We start from the raw sequence: 17,648 nt of genomic DNA, 5'->3' as shown, positions 1-17,648 counted from the left end.
ATTTTTTTTTTATTTCAGCCTTCAAATTACCCTAGATAACTAATTCTGTTCCTTCTGTTCAATATCCATGACACAGCACAAGTAAAACCCAAGAACAGAAATACTGAAAGCAATTGGCACAGATTTTCATTCTGTAAACAAATGTAGGACATGATTTTGAGACAAGGTGGACTACTTTGGAGAGAGCTTTCAAAGTCATTCCAAAAAAATAAAAATAATCATCAGTTCACAGGAAGCCAATCTTTGCCTAGATGAGCTCTTTGTAAATTCTGCCAAGTTTAGATTCTCCAAGCAGACTGTCTAAACTACATGCAAATGCTGATTTAAGCATCATTTGAAAATATCCCTATCATATCAGGATTTCACACAGATTGCTACTGAGAAAAGAAAGACTATATTTTGACGCGTGAAATAAATCAGAACTGTAAAAGTAAAGTGGGGAAGATGAGAAAGTGAAGCAGCAGCAGAAAGAGACAAAAGGTTTTACTATCTCCATATTGTAAAGAGCTAAAAAAATGTCTCCCAATTCACTTAACCCATGCCTTTGTAGCACATGCAATAGAGTTATATCTAGTAACTGAGAAGCCAATCATTTATTCACCTTTAAAATTAAAAACAGAGCAAGAGATAATTTGTACCCTTAGTTATCCATTAATACTAAATTCAAAGCGGGAGGGGGTGTGTGCGCACACACATGTGGACATACCCACGTGTCCAAGAGGAGAATCTATCCCTAGGTATCCACATTGGTGCAATTCTGACACCTCCTTGATTAGTACTCTGTGAGCACATCCATATGTGCTATTAATGCAAAGCAATAAACTCCAGTGCAGATTGTGCCAGAGTTTGTTGCTCCTGAGCACTGCAGTTACACAGGCACTCAGGACCACAGCATGTTGAGCCGACTTGGAGCAGCTCCAACTGGCAGAGTGCCCTGGGGAGTCAGCCTGCCAGCCTGGGGCTGCTCTGATGTGGCGCAATGTGCTGCAGAAGGGCTGGCAAGGGCACAAGGTGTTTCAGTGTGGGGACTAGCCAGCAGGCAGCCTCTACACCAAAGCACCCTCGTTTCCTAGCCATCCCTGTCAGCATCTACACATACACTGTGCTGCACTAAATAACACCGCCACAGGATAGCACTTGTGTATGCAAGTACTATCCTACAGTGCTGTTTATTAGATTACTGCACCCTAATAGGGGTGCACATGTAGACATTGACTTTACTGAGGAGCTAATTAGTCAGCTCTGCAGTAAACATCTCATGTAGATGTCTTTCCAATTATCTATACATGGAAAGAAGTCATAAACACCACCATCTTCCATGCACCAAAATATTTAATGATACACTGTTTTCATACCTGGAATTATTACTGCTGCTATTGATAAAAAAAACCCCTGTTACAAGGTATATTTACCTTCAAAATAGAAACAAAGACATGAGAGCTTGTCTCAGGTTAGAAACTTAATTCAGCCCCTATAACTTTTCTATGAGTTTTATACCCAACGCAGAGAAGTTAGTTACACTTTAATCCAATTAACCAGAGTTTTTAAAATGAACTGAATACAAAATAGTGGAGACCAAAGAATCACAGGAAGCTTGCAAGGCTTTATCCTGTATTTACAGAAATTAATGGCACTGTTCCTATGGACTTAAGTGAGAATTTGTCATTCAGATGATCATTTTCTCCTGAGGTCTGAATAAGATCTTGCATCCATTCTCCCCATGTTTCTACTAATCTATATCTGGTGATATACTACCACAATAATCATTTGCTAATTTAAAGCACCTTATCATTTGCAAAGGATGTTATTCAGTTTTTCTAGCTATGGCAAATTCTTGATTGACTTTAGTTTTTCTCCATGATGCCTGGTACACATCTCTTCATGCCCATATTCACCAGCTGCCAACACAAAACGCTCAAAATCAAATCACTGTTGCCCGAGACCCTAACATTCAGTAACCGTTGAAGTAAATGGGAGTCTTCCCACAGACTCCCTCCCCCAGATCAGGTTCTGATGCATGATCTATTAATTCTGTTATAACTTAGCCTTAACTCAGAACTCCTGTCTCCCTCTCCAAGGCACTGACAAGTATGTACTCCCAATACACCACGTCTGTATCTAAACCCACTTGTCTGGAAAACAGTGAAATGTAAACAAAAAACAATAGCCCATTATGGAACCTCTCGACAAAGTATCTCCAGATATCATGGGTCAAATTCTACTCTCAGTTTCAGCATTTGGACTCGCTCTTCAAATAACAAGCTTCAAAGCAGTTATGATTAGCATCCCTGAGAGCTGCATTTGACCCAGACAGCACATTTCTCTTCTGCTTCTTTTAGAAGGCAGCATCAGTTAAGCAAGTGAACTTTGCTGGCCCCTTGAATAGGTGCTTCATAAAAACGTCAGAGGAAAAGCAGACTTCTTTTGCATATTAAAAGAAAGATTCCAGCCCCAAGAGATATGATGTAGTTACACCACGTCTTAAATGCTTGCTCACAAACTACTGTGACAAAGTTCTCTATGAAGACAGCCCCATTAACCACTCTGTCTGACACTTGTCAGTTAGACAGAAGTGTCTTACTGCAGAGAGTAGATACAACCACCAGCCAGCTGTATAATCATAGGTTAAGCATACTCTTGCATTATCTTTCTATTTATATCTCTTATTTATGATTTTAAATATATCTTAAGGTACCTGGCCACCTCATTTACATGCAAAACCTCCCACATACACTATGCACCATATGGCTTACTCTGTCATTTACCTTCTTGAATTTGAACCATCTTTTTGAAACACAAAAAAATGTTTTGGAGGAAAAAAAAGAAAAAAGTATTTTTGTGTGATATTCCAGGTCTGATACCCGGAGGAAACTTGTATTTAGTACAAACCTTCTATTAATGCACAAGGGAGGGTTATTATCAAAGTGTTCCCTTTGTGGAAGCATATACTGCTCAATATTTATATCTTAATGACAAAAAGCATGATTATCCCTCTGACAAACTATTCAGCTCCTTATCTGAAACCTTCCCAGTATCACTGAAACCTTTGATCACTAAACTAATTTTAACTGCAATCATCATTTCCCAAGGTGCAGGATCTGCCCTCTAAACTTTAATGTTTAAAAAACAAAAGTGAATTAATTTTAGGTTTTGTTCATCTGACTCCAAATCCATTTCTCTTCTTCAGAATCTTCCAGGAAATCTTTCCACCCCACAGTGCCTTTGGCTGGTGTTAAATTTATCAGAATTACCATTCAGACAAAATGAGAGATTAGAAGTAATCAGGTTATATTTAGCCTTTAGCCTCATGAATTTTTCTATGCATTACAGATTATTTAAGAAAGCTTTCCAACCTATAGCTTTTGTCCAATTATTTAGTTAGTTTCTTGATAATCTTCAAAGAAACAAATATATAATGAATGACCAAAACCCCGCAATCTGTTTCCTAAACTGTAGGAAATTGTTTTTCGGACTTTGGCTAAAGACATACATCTGTTTAGTAACTACATCACTAAGGCACAGCACTGAAGTAAGAATTACTTTTTGCTTTTTCAAATCTATTGCTGATGTATTTAATTCATGCAAATCTGCCAACATGGGAGGACGTCTCTACAATACATGCACAAACAGCAAACATATCCAAATATATGGCATTTTGACTCAACGTTGTAAAACTAAGGTTCTCCCTGTAGGTTGTCCTTACCCTTTGGGGATTTGCAATGCATTTGTACATGATATCATTATGCTACACTGACCATGGAAGACTAAATGGAAGACCCATCTTACTACTGCAAACACTCTTTTTCATCCATTTTTCATTTCTGCAGAAAATTACCTGTTGGCCTGTAATTTCTTATGCTTCATCTCAGCCCAAATATAAATTATTTTGGAACAGGAGAACCTATTCAGCCATTTTGCTGAAGTGGGAGAAGTGGCATTTTTCAGCTGTTAAAACTGCTTTTCCAGGTATTTTTGTCATTACTCCCTGTTCACTGAGATATAGTACTACTTGCAAAATTTGTATCAGGCATGAACATAGCACTGGGCTTTAGATTAGGCATAGCCTTGGGCAGGGATGGGTATGATGGCTGTTCTGTGGTGTCCCTGGAATACTCCTTAGAATTCAGACATGTCTCTGATTACCATTTCCTCCACTGCTTCTCCATTACCCTCAGTATGATAGGAACAGGCTAATAATCTATTACTGATCAATACCAGCAATATATTACTACCCACACTACAATGGCTTGATCCCTCTGGCCTCAAAAAAGGCATACAGCCAAGTTCAGTCATTCCATTCTCTCCACTCATTAGGTAGTAAGCAGGCTTCTTGTCCCACTTAGTGGAGTATGTCTGGATCCAAAGCCTTGGTATCCTGAACAAGACAGTAAGGGTGGGAATGTTCTGGCCGTAACTTCCCACCTTGTGACTTGGATCAGAACCCTGGACAATCTAGCTCAGAACAAGCATGATGATCCCAGTTTCATGAGGAGTCACATAGCCTCAACTGCTGCTGATTTCTGTACCCGACACAAAGAGGCCTTACTCCTTTTACTCTGTCTGAAGAAGCATTTCTCAAAAATCTCCACTGATTTGCACTTCACTTGACACAGCATCACATCCCCCATCTTTCTTACAACTACATTTAGTACTATCTCTGTTCGGTCTCTGGGTCATTAGTAAGCCTACACAAGACTGCACTTGTCTTTTTTCAGAGGGGTCTATCAACATTTTCTGTGGTTTTGATCCAGATGAGTATGCTCCAAGGCAGCTGATATACTTAGTCCAAAAGCCAGCACTCTGTGAAATAGTGTTAAGATGACGAAACTTGATAACTATGCACACCACCGCCCACAATTCTGCCTTCAGAAAGCCTCACCTCATTCTCTCTTCAAATCTTCGCAGGGGCAGAATTTTTTTTTTTTATTTTTTTTTGGGGGGGGGGGAATGCATATGCAGTTTTTTCACCCAGCCTCTATTTCTATGCATGATCTTTTAATAGCTATATATGATGATCTTTTAACTGCTAAAGAACTTTTAACATCTGCATCCATGTGAATAGGAAGGCAAGAAGGAAGAGAGATTAAATAAGCATTTAGGAAATATCTGAAGAGCCTAGAGCCTTTAATCTGGGTGAATGCTGCTCACTTTTTTCTCTCAGTACATTGATAACCTTCCTTCCTTCCTTTTCAATCTGTGACAAGCGCTGCTATTTGTGACTGCTTTTAAGAGTATGTTTCCATCAGCTGGGTGTAAATCAGCACCAAAGACTCAACAGAATAAACAGGCCACGCTGAAGGTCAAGGGAAACACAACAGTTACCCTAAGGCAGGGGTGTGAAACTTGACCATGCAAACTGCTCCCCCACCAGATCCAAACCATGGGCTCCTTGCAGGATGGGTCCCTACAGGCCAGGTCTGGACCTGGCAGCAGCAGTTGGGCAAGCAGCAGCAGCACTGGTGCCACAGAAGTTAAACACAGCTATTGTTCCCTCTTCCCCCATGCTGGCATACATTCCCAATGGATCTCAGTAACCAAAAATTGAGTGGCAAGCATCTGCCCCTACTGCGCTCTCGATTTCCCAGCCCTTCCACAAGCCCTAAGGGGCAGATTCAACCTTTTGATACCCCTGACCTATGATAAAAGAAAGGAGTCTGCTGCACATGAGCTGCTCCACAGTTCCTAAGGCTTAAGTTAGTGCTGGATAAGGATGTGCACATAGACAATAAGGAGCTAGAAGGTGCCTCTCCATGTTATGTTTTCTTGCAACCCCTTTTCTTGCAACATGAACAAAAGTAGGATAATCTGGTACTAAGATTTCAGAAGTTAAAGCACGATAGCCATGACAGCATTGCAATCCACTGTCTTAAATTGCACCTTTTATAGTTAAAAATAGAATATGATCATCAACCAAGACACAGTACAAATGACAGTCATTTAAACCAGTTAGCAGATTTTATCTAATTTAATCTGACTACCACGCCCCTTGGTGCCATATTCATCCATGCTATCTGCATATTTGGTGCACATTTTCTGTTGGACTCGAAAATAACCCTAAAGTAATAAACGTCATTACACAGGGAGGGATACCTGCCACATTATCAGGCTCCTTCTTGCCCATTCAGATATTCTGATTGACCAATCATAAAATAACATTTCCAAATGTTCCTGTTTCTTTAGGTTGAATAATTTATAGTGAACACTCCCAGATCTGCATGCTATCATATAAATGATGGCTTACATGTCAGACAGGAACCCCAGGCTGTCATTTAAGCAGCTGCTAGACGCAGAATAATCAGATATATCAGGAAGAATTCCTACTTACCAGTACCCCTCTGGATAACAATTCATATACTACCAAAAATAAGGGGAAAAAACCCAGTAAGCTGAAATCTTTGCTAGTGGTCTGGCAGACTTGCAGTAACATGGACATTTTTCAGCCCTGGTGCAAATAGGCATAAAGCTGATAAAATTGGTGAGGTTACATCAAGTCTGAATTGGGCTCTGGATTTATACAATGATAAAAGTACTACGTGCTAATATAATCCTGTTCACTGAAGAAATAAAAACTTGTGATTGCACTCACCATACACAGTACAGCATTAATCCCCTGTATCACAACCCATGTATTATACACAAAACAGTAAAATACAAAGTAAAATAGAAAACTTCATATAAAATGAAACATGGCTTTCAAATAGCACCTATGCTATAACCTTTAGTACAATTACATTTATTACTTTGTCTATGAGGTCTGTGCTCACTATTAAGGGCTGTGCAAGACTGGGCCACAACACTTCAGGGATTTCTACAATTACTTCCTATGGTTTTGATCCACATAAGCTTGCTTTGCAACATCTAAGGATTATATTCCACAAAAATTAAATTTGACTGAAATCTGGGTTAGCTGGCAACTAGTCCATGCAGCTTGCCTGCTGCATTTCCAAATTCTAGTAAAATTCATTTGAAGAAGTCAGCTGTTTAAAACTAAACCAAGTCTCGAATTCTGTGAATCCAGCTTACTTGCCTAAATTAAAATTAAGCATATACTTAAAAGTTCCACTAAAAGCCAATGGGATCTTTGTACATACATGCAGTTAGGCATTAGGCATGTATATAACTGGTGGCACAATTAGGGCCTAGTATGCAAAGCAACTGGTACAGTAAACATAATATCTTAAAAACTAGACTAGAACAAGTATGTATCTACTAATCTATTTTTTACTTTAGAGTAATGTGCATTGTCTATGGCCTGATGAATCATTTTGATTATGCTTAGCTGCACACTGCTAAGCTTTTAAGCAGCTCCACAATACTGAAAAAACAGTGCAGTGTAAGCCATCTGGATCTTTCGCTAAAGATCTTTGTCTTGTCTTTGTGTATTGCTGGATTCAACCTGTTCTGCCATGTTTCTAAATAAAAGTCTAGATATTCCAGGCCCCTTTTCTCCTATCTTCTCACACAAAAAAACCCTCACCTACTGGGAAGGCTGCCAAGCAGGAGCAACACACTCACACGCTCCCATCTCCCTGTGGGCAGGGCGTAATAGTCTCTGTCCTGATGTCAGATACACATCCAAGGTTAGATCTCCAGCCAAAATAAAGAGAACAATGGACTTGGAAAGGTGGAATCACAGATTCTTTATGCATGGCTGCCAAACTAAGGAAGTTTCTCTACCTGTTTTTCTTTTAAAGCTACTGTTATAACAAAAAAGTCTGAAACTTTATTTTAAAATGAAAACTGGGATGAGCATTGGTAATCCAAAAGGTTCCCTGCCACAATGCATGTCTTGTCTATTTAGATTTTAGGCTCTTCAGAATAGGAGTGCTTCTCACAAGCAGTTTTGTACCCTGCCTAGCACAGTAATCTTGCTTTGCGTCTTTAACTACTACCTTGACATCAGTCTTTTTTTAAGTAGCAAAAATAAGCAGAAAAGTCATGACCAATGGCCTTCCCAAGCCTCAGAGACTAACCAACAATGAAACTGGCTGAAAACAGAATTTTTTCCTCTTCCTCCTTTTATTTTTTAGCTAAAACTCAGATTTAACAGAGTTAGCACATCTTGCAGACTCACCTAAACTTCTCAGAAAGCACACACAAAGATTAAATAAATGCATATAAAACTACAGATTTTTGCATTTCAAGTGGGGTGGAGGGGGACAAATATTCCCTTGGTAAGGGCTGGCTGAAGAAGAAAACTTAAGTATTTATATTTTGAATTAAAAATGGTTAACTGTTTCACAGATGGAAAGCCATCTCTTTGCAAAGTCTCATCACGCCCTCCCCAATTAGTCTTCAGAGATAGCCCAGAGGTGCCATTACCTGCCAAAGCCAAGTTCAGTGCATAGCACAATGTTAAAACCTCCCGAGTCTCATTATTTCCATCTGTTTAGCAATGTTACTACTGTGGATGCAGTAATAGGCAGTATTTTTTCTGGTAGATAAGGCAAGATACAAGCTATCAGTCTGGAACTTACTTTCCCAGAACTATAGATGCTAAAAGGCTTGTAAGGAAATCCTACCTGGCACTCTTTCCTTCTGCTCCAACAGTTACGGAGCTCCTGCCCTATTGTATTGCCTAGAGAAGGGGCCAATGGCCACTAGATCTAGCTGCTGGATACCAAACCTATTAGTGGAAATCCCAGTGGATTTTGCATTCTCACTCTCCCTCTCTCTCCTCCTACCTCAAAATGTGGGGGACTTCTGTGAGGATGCAAAAAGGAGGCATATGGGTCACTGAGCTGTATCTTGCAGCCCTGGAGAGAGAGACTTGAGTGACAGAAGAGTAACAGGAATTTTAAACATTAGTCCAATCTGAATTAAATTTAACAAAGTAAAAAGAAGGGGATTCTCTCCGACTACAATAATACCAAAGGCCTAATGGAAACGATGAAAGCCCCGCACCTTCTCATAGAAAAGGTTGCAGGATTCCTTTCTACCAGAAACTGTTTGGCAGATTAAATGTGGAAGACACTAGCTGATTTCTCTTCAGTTAAGAGTCTGCAATTGCTGTCACTAGTATTTTTGTGGTGTCATGCCACTGACACTGCTTCTTCAAGGATCTAAGAGGCTGTGAACAAAATGGGAATCCAGAAGTGCATAAAGTCACCCAAGGGCAAAACTGAATGTCGGAACAGATCCTCAATTCTTTCATTAATTAGATCAGCGACCTGGAAAAGATACCAGTGACCTGGAGAGATGCCTCCTATTTTCAAAGCACAGCATTCCTTAATTTCTACAGCTTGAATCACCCAAGGAAGTCATCTCTTAGACCTCTTCTTGTTCCATGAAGGAGCCATAGGAATGCCAGGTGTTAGTGCTATAGTAACAGTGTATATTCCCAAAGGCATATTAACATTTTTCACAATACAACTTGCACATTAGTGCAAAAGTCTGAAGTTTCAGGTATTATGGGAGATGTTTTCTGACAGTTTGTCTAGTTCTGCCCAGTTGAATCATGATGTACACTCAAGAACTGAAGCAGGTCCCTGGATAACGTAGCTGCTGGAAAACTGAAGAGCTGCACAAGGCCGTCATCAGTCTTTCACCGGTGCTGGGGCCTATAGCATTTCCTAGAGTGTCAAGTAATATGACTAATGCTAATCATACGCCCATATCATGGCACCTTACATTATTTCTAGAGGGCCAGATTAATCAGGATCATCACTTTTCCACCACTGTATAAAGTGAATAATTTTATATGTGCATCATTTCTTGAGCTGAGTATTTTTGCTCACCACAGCTTTAATAAGGAATGTCATGCAGACTTTCTGCTCTTATTAATTTTTGCTCAAGTTGGGGAATAGTTTAATAGCAGACTAAAGTATTCCTGATTTTCCATTTCTTGAAAGAGAAATAATGAGAGACTAACAAACTTTTTCTATTAAGGCCAAGATCTTCCATCTCAATAACATTTTCAATTTAATCTTCTCTTCACAGCACATTGATTAGATGTACTGGTGGTGTATCTTGTTTGGTAAATGAGATAGTTTGTACATTCCAGAATAAGCAGTAGTAAAAGTGTGTGTTGACCTTAAGGCTGTCAAATGTCAAAAACAAAATTTCTTGTCACGTCCACTGTAATACAATCACTGATAAAAACATAGTATTGATATCCGCCAAAACTAGCCAAAATAATTAGAAGAATGCAGAGGGACCGTGAAAATGTCTGAAAGACACTGATTAATAGAATTTGTACATGTTGTTTTTAAATTACAATCCAATTGCAAAAGAGGACTTTAAAGGTCAACCTGATACTGAAGACGAGTAACTAATCAGAATCATCTATGATGAATGAGCTGTTAATTATTTAAAACAGTTCAATAGGCAGCTGCTAAAAATTTCTGAAACTGCATAGCATCTTATATTTACAAGAAGGAACTGAAAATAAAAATAATATGTTTTTCCATCAGATTCAGACTCAGCACGAGGAAAGGTATAAAGGCCAAATCCTGTTGCTTTCCTCACATGAAGAGAGTGCCATCTGCTTACTCACATAACTAAAGCAAACAAAATTTGGACATAAATGATTTGTTATCGAACATTCTGTTCATTTGGATCTACTTTAACCAATCAGATCTGCTTCTTTAAAAAAAAAAAAGTGTTGTGTATTTCTTGCAAGTAGTTTTTCCTGCAGGCTTGAGCACCGTGCTATTAATATTCGACCCCTAATTATGCCTCTTCTGAGCAAGGAATGGGAAGGAGGGATGCAGTCTGAACATCAGACCGATAGTGCCTGGAAGAATGACAACTCTGAAACATATGATGCCACCTTGGCACTGAGAAATTACACATTACAATAACACTCAATCTCCAACACAGCCACACCAGTTCAGGGAGACAATAAGACAACAGTGATCTACCTCACCAGAGTACTGTCAGGATAAAATTAGCACTGTTTGCAACGCAAAAATCTAGAACTCTTGGTTCCAAAATGATACCTTTTATTAGACAAACTGAGAAATTACAACCAAAAAAGAAATCTTTTTCTGCAATTTCTCAGTTGGTCTAATAAAAGATAATTTTGGAACCAAGAGTTCTAGATTTTTGCATTTCTTTTTGTCTCAGCCCAACATGGCTACCACATACATCATTGTTTGCAAGGCAGTAATACCAGCTGTATTTGTACCTGGAAGCAGTTATTCATTTTTATGACACGAACAAGACTTTACCCTTTTCCGTTGCCAAGGGAGGGGGTGGGGAGAAAGGAGGAATCAAACTATTCTTTTCAGCCTTGTAAATCATCACTGAAATTGTTGAGCAGGGCTTAACCTGACAATAAGAACATCCCTGGCTGAGTTTGCAGCTACCAGTATAATGAATGTTATGATAGCATTAGACTGATGTTGTAGCCATGAAAGTCCAGGAAATGCGAGAGGCAAGGATTTTTCTTCTAGGTGATATCTCTCATTGGACCAACTGTATATTTCATAACTCTGTTCCCTGTTTTTAGAAATTGCTGTGCTTGCTTTCCACAGACCTAAGGAAGAATGCTTTGCATTCAAAAACTTGTCTAACTCTGTCCCAGCTATAGAGCTGGTTCAATAAAAGATATCACGTAAGGAAATCTGTGCTTCTCGCAGCGTAACTAAATCAAGCCTGAACTGGTGTCAGAGAGGGGCAATAAATAAGGAATTCCCACAGTGATGTTTTAAAAGAAATCCTAGGGCATAATGGTGCTGGTCCCTAACTTCCACCTGCCCACTCCCACTGTATTGGAATGACCATCCACAAATCCACAAACCTATTAATTTCCAGTGGAGGAAGAGGATAGAGTTTTTTGTAGCAAAGCTCTTCCTGGACTGCGAACTCAAATCGGTTTGTGAATCTTCAGTGGCCTGTAAACTTCAGCTTCACAGTATTGCTCTGCTGGGTGCCAGACACTGGCCAGCTCCCCCAAGGCCCCTGCTGCATGAGCTGGCCAGAACTTTGATAGGGAGCCCAGGCCTCTTTCCTTGGGGCCTGAAACTAAGCACAGAGAACAAAGGGAGGCTGCATTCTAACCCCGCTCTATACTGGTCCACTGGAAATGCCTACAGAAGTAGTAAACTAGGGGGTACACTGCTTGGAAACTGGTAGGAGTAAATCTGGCTGGGTCCCTCCACAACAACTCCTACCTTCCTCATGCAGAAAACAGGTCATTACTTGGAATTCCCAAATTTTCATACCAAGACAGCACCTCCTTCTTAACCACAAGGAAACTAATTTCACAGGGTCCTTCTGAATAGCTGGGGCAGGAAGTAACAGGGGTGAAGTGAAGAGCCCCTTTTTATGGGTTTTTGGTTGTAGCCTTGATCTAAGGACATAGGCAGGCAATGTTCCTTGAGTAGACATGATACTTTTTATTAGACCGAGTAGCTGGAAAAAAGTTCTTGGCAAGCTTTTGGGTGGTCACCTTTCTTCAGACATAGGGAGGCTCCTTTTTATAGCACCGTAAAGGAGGCTCCCTCATCCTTTTATGTCCCTGCCTATTTAGGCAGGGAGTCAGCACCAGCATCCTGTTTTCTTTAAATTAAATCTGTTATATTGAAAACCACTATGGTTCCAAGTTAGCAGTAGGGTTTCTTCTGTTTCCTACTACATCCTTCTTCACCCCATGACAGTCTTGAAACATTGTCCTCATAAGACCAAGGTTCAGTTCCTGCAGTTCCCACGTAAGGGGGCTTCTCATCACTGGCTGGTTGTTCAGAATGCAGCAGTGGTAGCACTTTTGCTTACTGGCTAAAACTACTGTGATCTTAACACAGCCACCCTGTGAGCTTCATGACAGCTCCCTACAGGAGCATATTGATTTTAAGATAGCACTGTTTATTTTTTTAAAGCCCTTAATGATCATGGGGGTCAGTTACCATCCTTGATCCCGGGCTGGGTGGTATTTGCAGTCAGGTGCCATTCATCATTTCAGGCATCTACCGTTGCTCCTTAATTTGGGCTATCAGGTAGGTTGAAAGATGTGGGATCTGCTACCCCTTGAAATCTGCATCCACCCCACTCTCCCAACTGTTATGTGAAGGTTTTTTTTGTTATTGCAATCATTAAGTCTATATTTACAACTTTCTGTTCTTTTACCCTTTTTGTTGCTGTTGGGTTTTTGTTTTGGGACTGTTGTTTTTTTAAGTTATTGTAAATGCTTTTAGTTATTGTAAATGTTGTCACTGATGCCTCATTCAATTATATTCATTATCATCATGAAATAGGACTGTAGCCAGTAAGCAGCAAGACTTAACTTTTCTAATCGGTAGCAAGGAAAGTAACAGCTTTCATGAATTAAAATAATGTGAGATAGATACCATCTGAAATGGTTTTGGTTCTTGCAAGAAGTAGTCTTGTTAAAGACAGCTATGGTGCCAAGGTATTGACAGATTATAATGATATTATCATAATGAAAAAGAAAGATCTGAAACTCTGCATGTGTGATAATAAAATGACATGGGTCAGTCAGACATTCTGTGGCTTTTTCTAGACTTTAAAATTTTATATGCCAGACTTGCACATGCTCCATAAAATCTGTGTCTTAACTCAGCAACTGGTGCAGTATTCACTGAGATATTGCTCTGCATGTACAGAATGAACTAGCTTCCTCTCTCAACTCTATCTGTTAACAATACAAACAGCAAAAGCTACAGAGGCAATATTTGTCACCTTTTTCCAAGAAAAGTGGGTAGAATCCTCTCCTCTTGTTTAGCTGTGTTGGGTTTTCTGTGCAAACATTTTTTAAGCATGTCACATCACACTGTAGCTGCTCGATTAAGCATATGCCCTTCGTCACATTTCTTTTACCACACTCTATACAGTATTTAAAAAGTCAGTCAGTGTCCATCTTTCAAATGCTCCAGAGAAGCAGGAGTATTGCTGATAGGAGGGTCAGGGGTGCTGTCTCCTTACACCTTCTCTTACCAAATTTCTACAACAACTCCCTTTCTCCTTCAACATACAGCTAACTATGACGTCATATAACAGATGTCTACCCTGCTATTTAGGACTGATCTGCAAGATTGCCTTTAGCTATCCCAACCTAAATGAGCCACCAGTCCCCATCCAAATCAAAAAAGGGAAGACGAGCAGCAAGCAGGCTATGAGGATTCAGCTTCAAGAGCACAAAGAGTGTGTGGTGATCTAGAGCACCCAGAAAGTAAGAAAGATTAGAAGGAAGTTTGACCACAGGCCTGATGCTCACAGGTGGACTAGACTGCTGCTGGGGGGCAAGCCAAGGGATTTTCATGAAGATGGTCAGAGGATTTGGGTGAAGAGGAGCTCTAAGAATGGGATGTAGGTATGTGTATATATTGACCTGCCTACAGTTTCCAATACCAAGAGTTTCCTAACACTTCCCCTTTTTGGTATATTTTTCCCATGAGGTTTCCCACTTGTACTTCACCCCCATACCCAGGGCTCCAAGCTTTCCACAACTTATGATTCTACTAGTCAGCTTCTCCTGCAGACCATATTGTCACCCCTTGACTTTTATCATTGTGTCCTTTCTTGGTTCTCCAGTCTTTCCATTTGCTCTTTCAGTGTGGTCCCTATTCCACTCTCCCTGCAAAGGCCCTAAAACACTCTGTCCTTGTCCTTGGGCTACCTACCTTGTTTTAACTATCATTTCAGGGCTAATGATTCACAAATCTTTTTATCCATGCCTGACCAGTCTCTCCCTGTCCATGCCTGTATTCCAGTCTATCTATCTGACATTTCCACCCAGATGGCTCACTGACAGCTGAAGCCTAACATGGCTCGTGTAGAAACATCATCACTTAGGCCAGACTTGTCCAACATACGGCCCACAGGCCGCCATGTGGCCCATGAAGACATTTTATCTGGGCTGCAGCGGCGGTGTGAAGCGCGGAGCCGCCGCCGCGGAGCACAAAGTTGCAGCGGCGGCGCGGAGTGCAGAGCCGCCGCTCCAGCGCGGAGCATGGAGCCGCGGCGAGGCGGGCAGGGCCAGCCCGTGAGCCCCAGCCGACAAGGAGAGGACGGGAGGGGAGGGGAGCTGCTTACCCCTGCGGGGCCCAGGGGAGCAGCCCCACACAGGAAGCCAAGCAGCGGCAGCTGACACTGCCAGCCCGCGCCTGCGCCTGCCTCCTCACCTGCCTGCTTCAAGCCAGCCCCACTGCCCTGCCCTGCCCCACAGCAAGGTGGCGCCTGCTCCCCCGGCCAGTCTCCCCCCCCGGGTACTGCGGCTCTCTGGGCCCGGCCGCCCGCTTCTCATGTGCTGCTGGGGATGGGAGGAGCCCAGCCGGGTCTGCACCGGCCAGCAGAAGCGGCGACAGAGCCGTGTGCCGCTCGGGATGGGACAAGCCTGCACCAGTCAGTCCCGAGCTGCACACAGCTCTACCGCCGCTTCTGCTGGCCGGTGCAGCCCTGGCCAGCCTCCTCCCGTCTCCATCAGCACATGGGAAACCGGCTTCAGCTGCATGCTGCTTTTCCTGGCTGGTGCCGACCCGGTTCTGCCCAGGCGGGTCCTGCAGCACCAAGTCAACCAGGGCATGGCACCAGCAGGCTGGGCGGGCCCCAGGTTAACCCCGGCCTGGCCCTGTGGCTTCTCCAGCATCAGTTCAACCCGGTTGTAGCCAAGTGGCTCCTGCAGCACCATGTCAACCTGGGCATGCATGCCATGTCAACCAGCACCATGTCAACCTCTGCAACTTCAGTGGTGTCAAAGGTCACGTGACATCACTTCCTGATATGATACCACTTCCTGTGACGTCTTTGAATATGGCTCGCCGGCCCACTGGGTGATAAAAAGTTAGTGATCCGGCCCCACATTCAGAAAGGTTGGACACCCCTGACTTAGGCTATTTAAAACTAGACAGAATACAAAACTGGAAGCAACCATTTACAGTGTTGTTTTACTCTGGGGAATGATACTATAGGTCCCATTATCTCCAAGTGATTTCTATATTCAATGTGTTACAGTAAAAAGAAAATTATGGAGTTTAGACTTGACTTATTTTTTTAATCTTACAGAATTTCTCCATTTTGCTGAAAATGACTGATTTTCTGTGCTATTTTCTAAACCATTTAATAACGGACAATATCTTTATCTTTTTTAAGCTTCTAAGCACACACTGGGCATTTTTTCTTAAAATTGGGGCATGCAACATAAATATTTGACCTGTTCCTTGTAAAATTTAAGTGACAAGCAATGTTATAGCCCAAGGTACCATAATAAAAATTGACTACCTACATGAGGAATGTTTTTACATGAAAAAAAGTATATTCCTCTGCAGAAATTTTTACAGCAAAGACATTTAGACAGGAGTGTCAGATCAGAAGTGATACCATATGTTCCCACACTTCAAGATGCAAAGCAGAACCTATAAAACATAATGTAATGACGTTTTTCCAAAAAGCTACTTCCCTGTGATCCTTAAAATATGTGCATATTTCAAGAACCCAATAACCAGACTAATCTAATTAAAAATGGATAATTAAAAAGCTAACAAAAAGGTTGCTGAATAATACTTAGGATATGCTCAGAACACAATTGCTCTGGCTTTATATGTAGAATTAAAATAGTAATAGTATGGCTTCTCTGCTTCAGATCAATGTATGATTTTGAGACAATAAATTGCACACAACATATTTGATGATAAAATGCCACTGAAAACTGAACATTAAGCACCACGGGAATCTGCAATAACTTTCTATGCTTGTAAACGTATACAGAAGGGACATTTAGGCTAACATTATTGAAGCCACATAAGGTACTAGACAACCAATTCCAAAATGAGCATACAAATTCCAAATTCCAAAGGAAGCTTTAGAATTATCAACCTTAGTTAAGCCGCTGTTACAATGGTGCCAATTGTAACAGCTGTGAGCAATTAACTTTTTCACTGCAATTCACTATAAGACAGGACCCTCCTGTACTAAATGGACAGTGGGTACCTTCTCCCAGTTCTTCTTTCAAACTGGGCCATTCCTTTATACAAAGGAATTAATTAAACACTCCACCAGGCTGCAGCACTCAATCATTAATAGCAGCCACCTACTTGCCAGGAAAGAGGTGCCACCTACCTGCCAACCAAAGAGCTCAGAGGAAACTACTTCACTATGGTCCCATCTCTCACCTGCTCCTTTAGTTCCTCTAGTAATTCAAATCCCTAAAAACTGACTACACTTCTGATTTATATAAATTAGAGCTCTGCAAAACAGCTATGTTTCATTTCCATTTTGGATTTGACCGTTTCAGAGGGACAGTGATTCGTTTTAGTGTTTCGGATCACTGGTCCATTTTGATTTGGCCAAATATGTTTTGGAGTTTGAACGCTGTTTCAGAGCTGATTCGGATCAGCCAGGGAGAGGCAGGCACAGCCAGGTGGCTATAGGTTCTCCTGTGGCTCCCCCAGCTGTGCCTCTCTCTCCCCAGGCGGAGGGAGCTGTGGGAGAAGCCCCCATGGCTGCCCACCCCAGCCTCCTGTCACTTTAAAGGAGGGCTGCAGGGCTGTGCGAGACTATTCCTGGGAGGCGCCTATGAAATATTCCAAAACCTTTTGGAAATGTTTTGGATGGTTTTGTTTCATTTTGGAGATGTTTCAGAGCCTTCTGTTTCATTTCATTTCGGATTCGGTGTTTCAGGCACCGAAACGGGCTGAAACACCTCCAAAACAAAACAGCTGCCAAAGTTTCACATAGCCCTAATATAAATA

General features: G+C 41.3%; 1 protein-coding gene across 5 annotated transcripts in view; it reads right to left on the bottom strand.

Moving 5' to 3' along the window:
- Positions 1-17,648, bottom strand: part of CCDC85A (coiled-coil domain containing 85A) — a 181,717-nt gene that overhangs the window by 128,053 nt on the left and 36,016 nt on the right. The gene's annotated exons all lie outside the window — the stretch shown is intronic.

Source organism: Alligator mississippiensis, chromosome 1, assembly GCF_030867095.1.
Source record: "Alligator mississippiensis isolate rAllMis1 chromosome 1, rAllMis1, whole genome shotgun sequence".
Taxonomy (NCBI): domain Eukaryota; kingdom Metazoa; phylum Chordata; order Crocodylia; family Alligatoridae; genus Alligator; species Alligator mississippiensis.
This window is presented reverse-complemented; position numbering and strand designations above follow the sequence as displayed.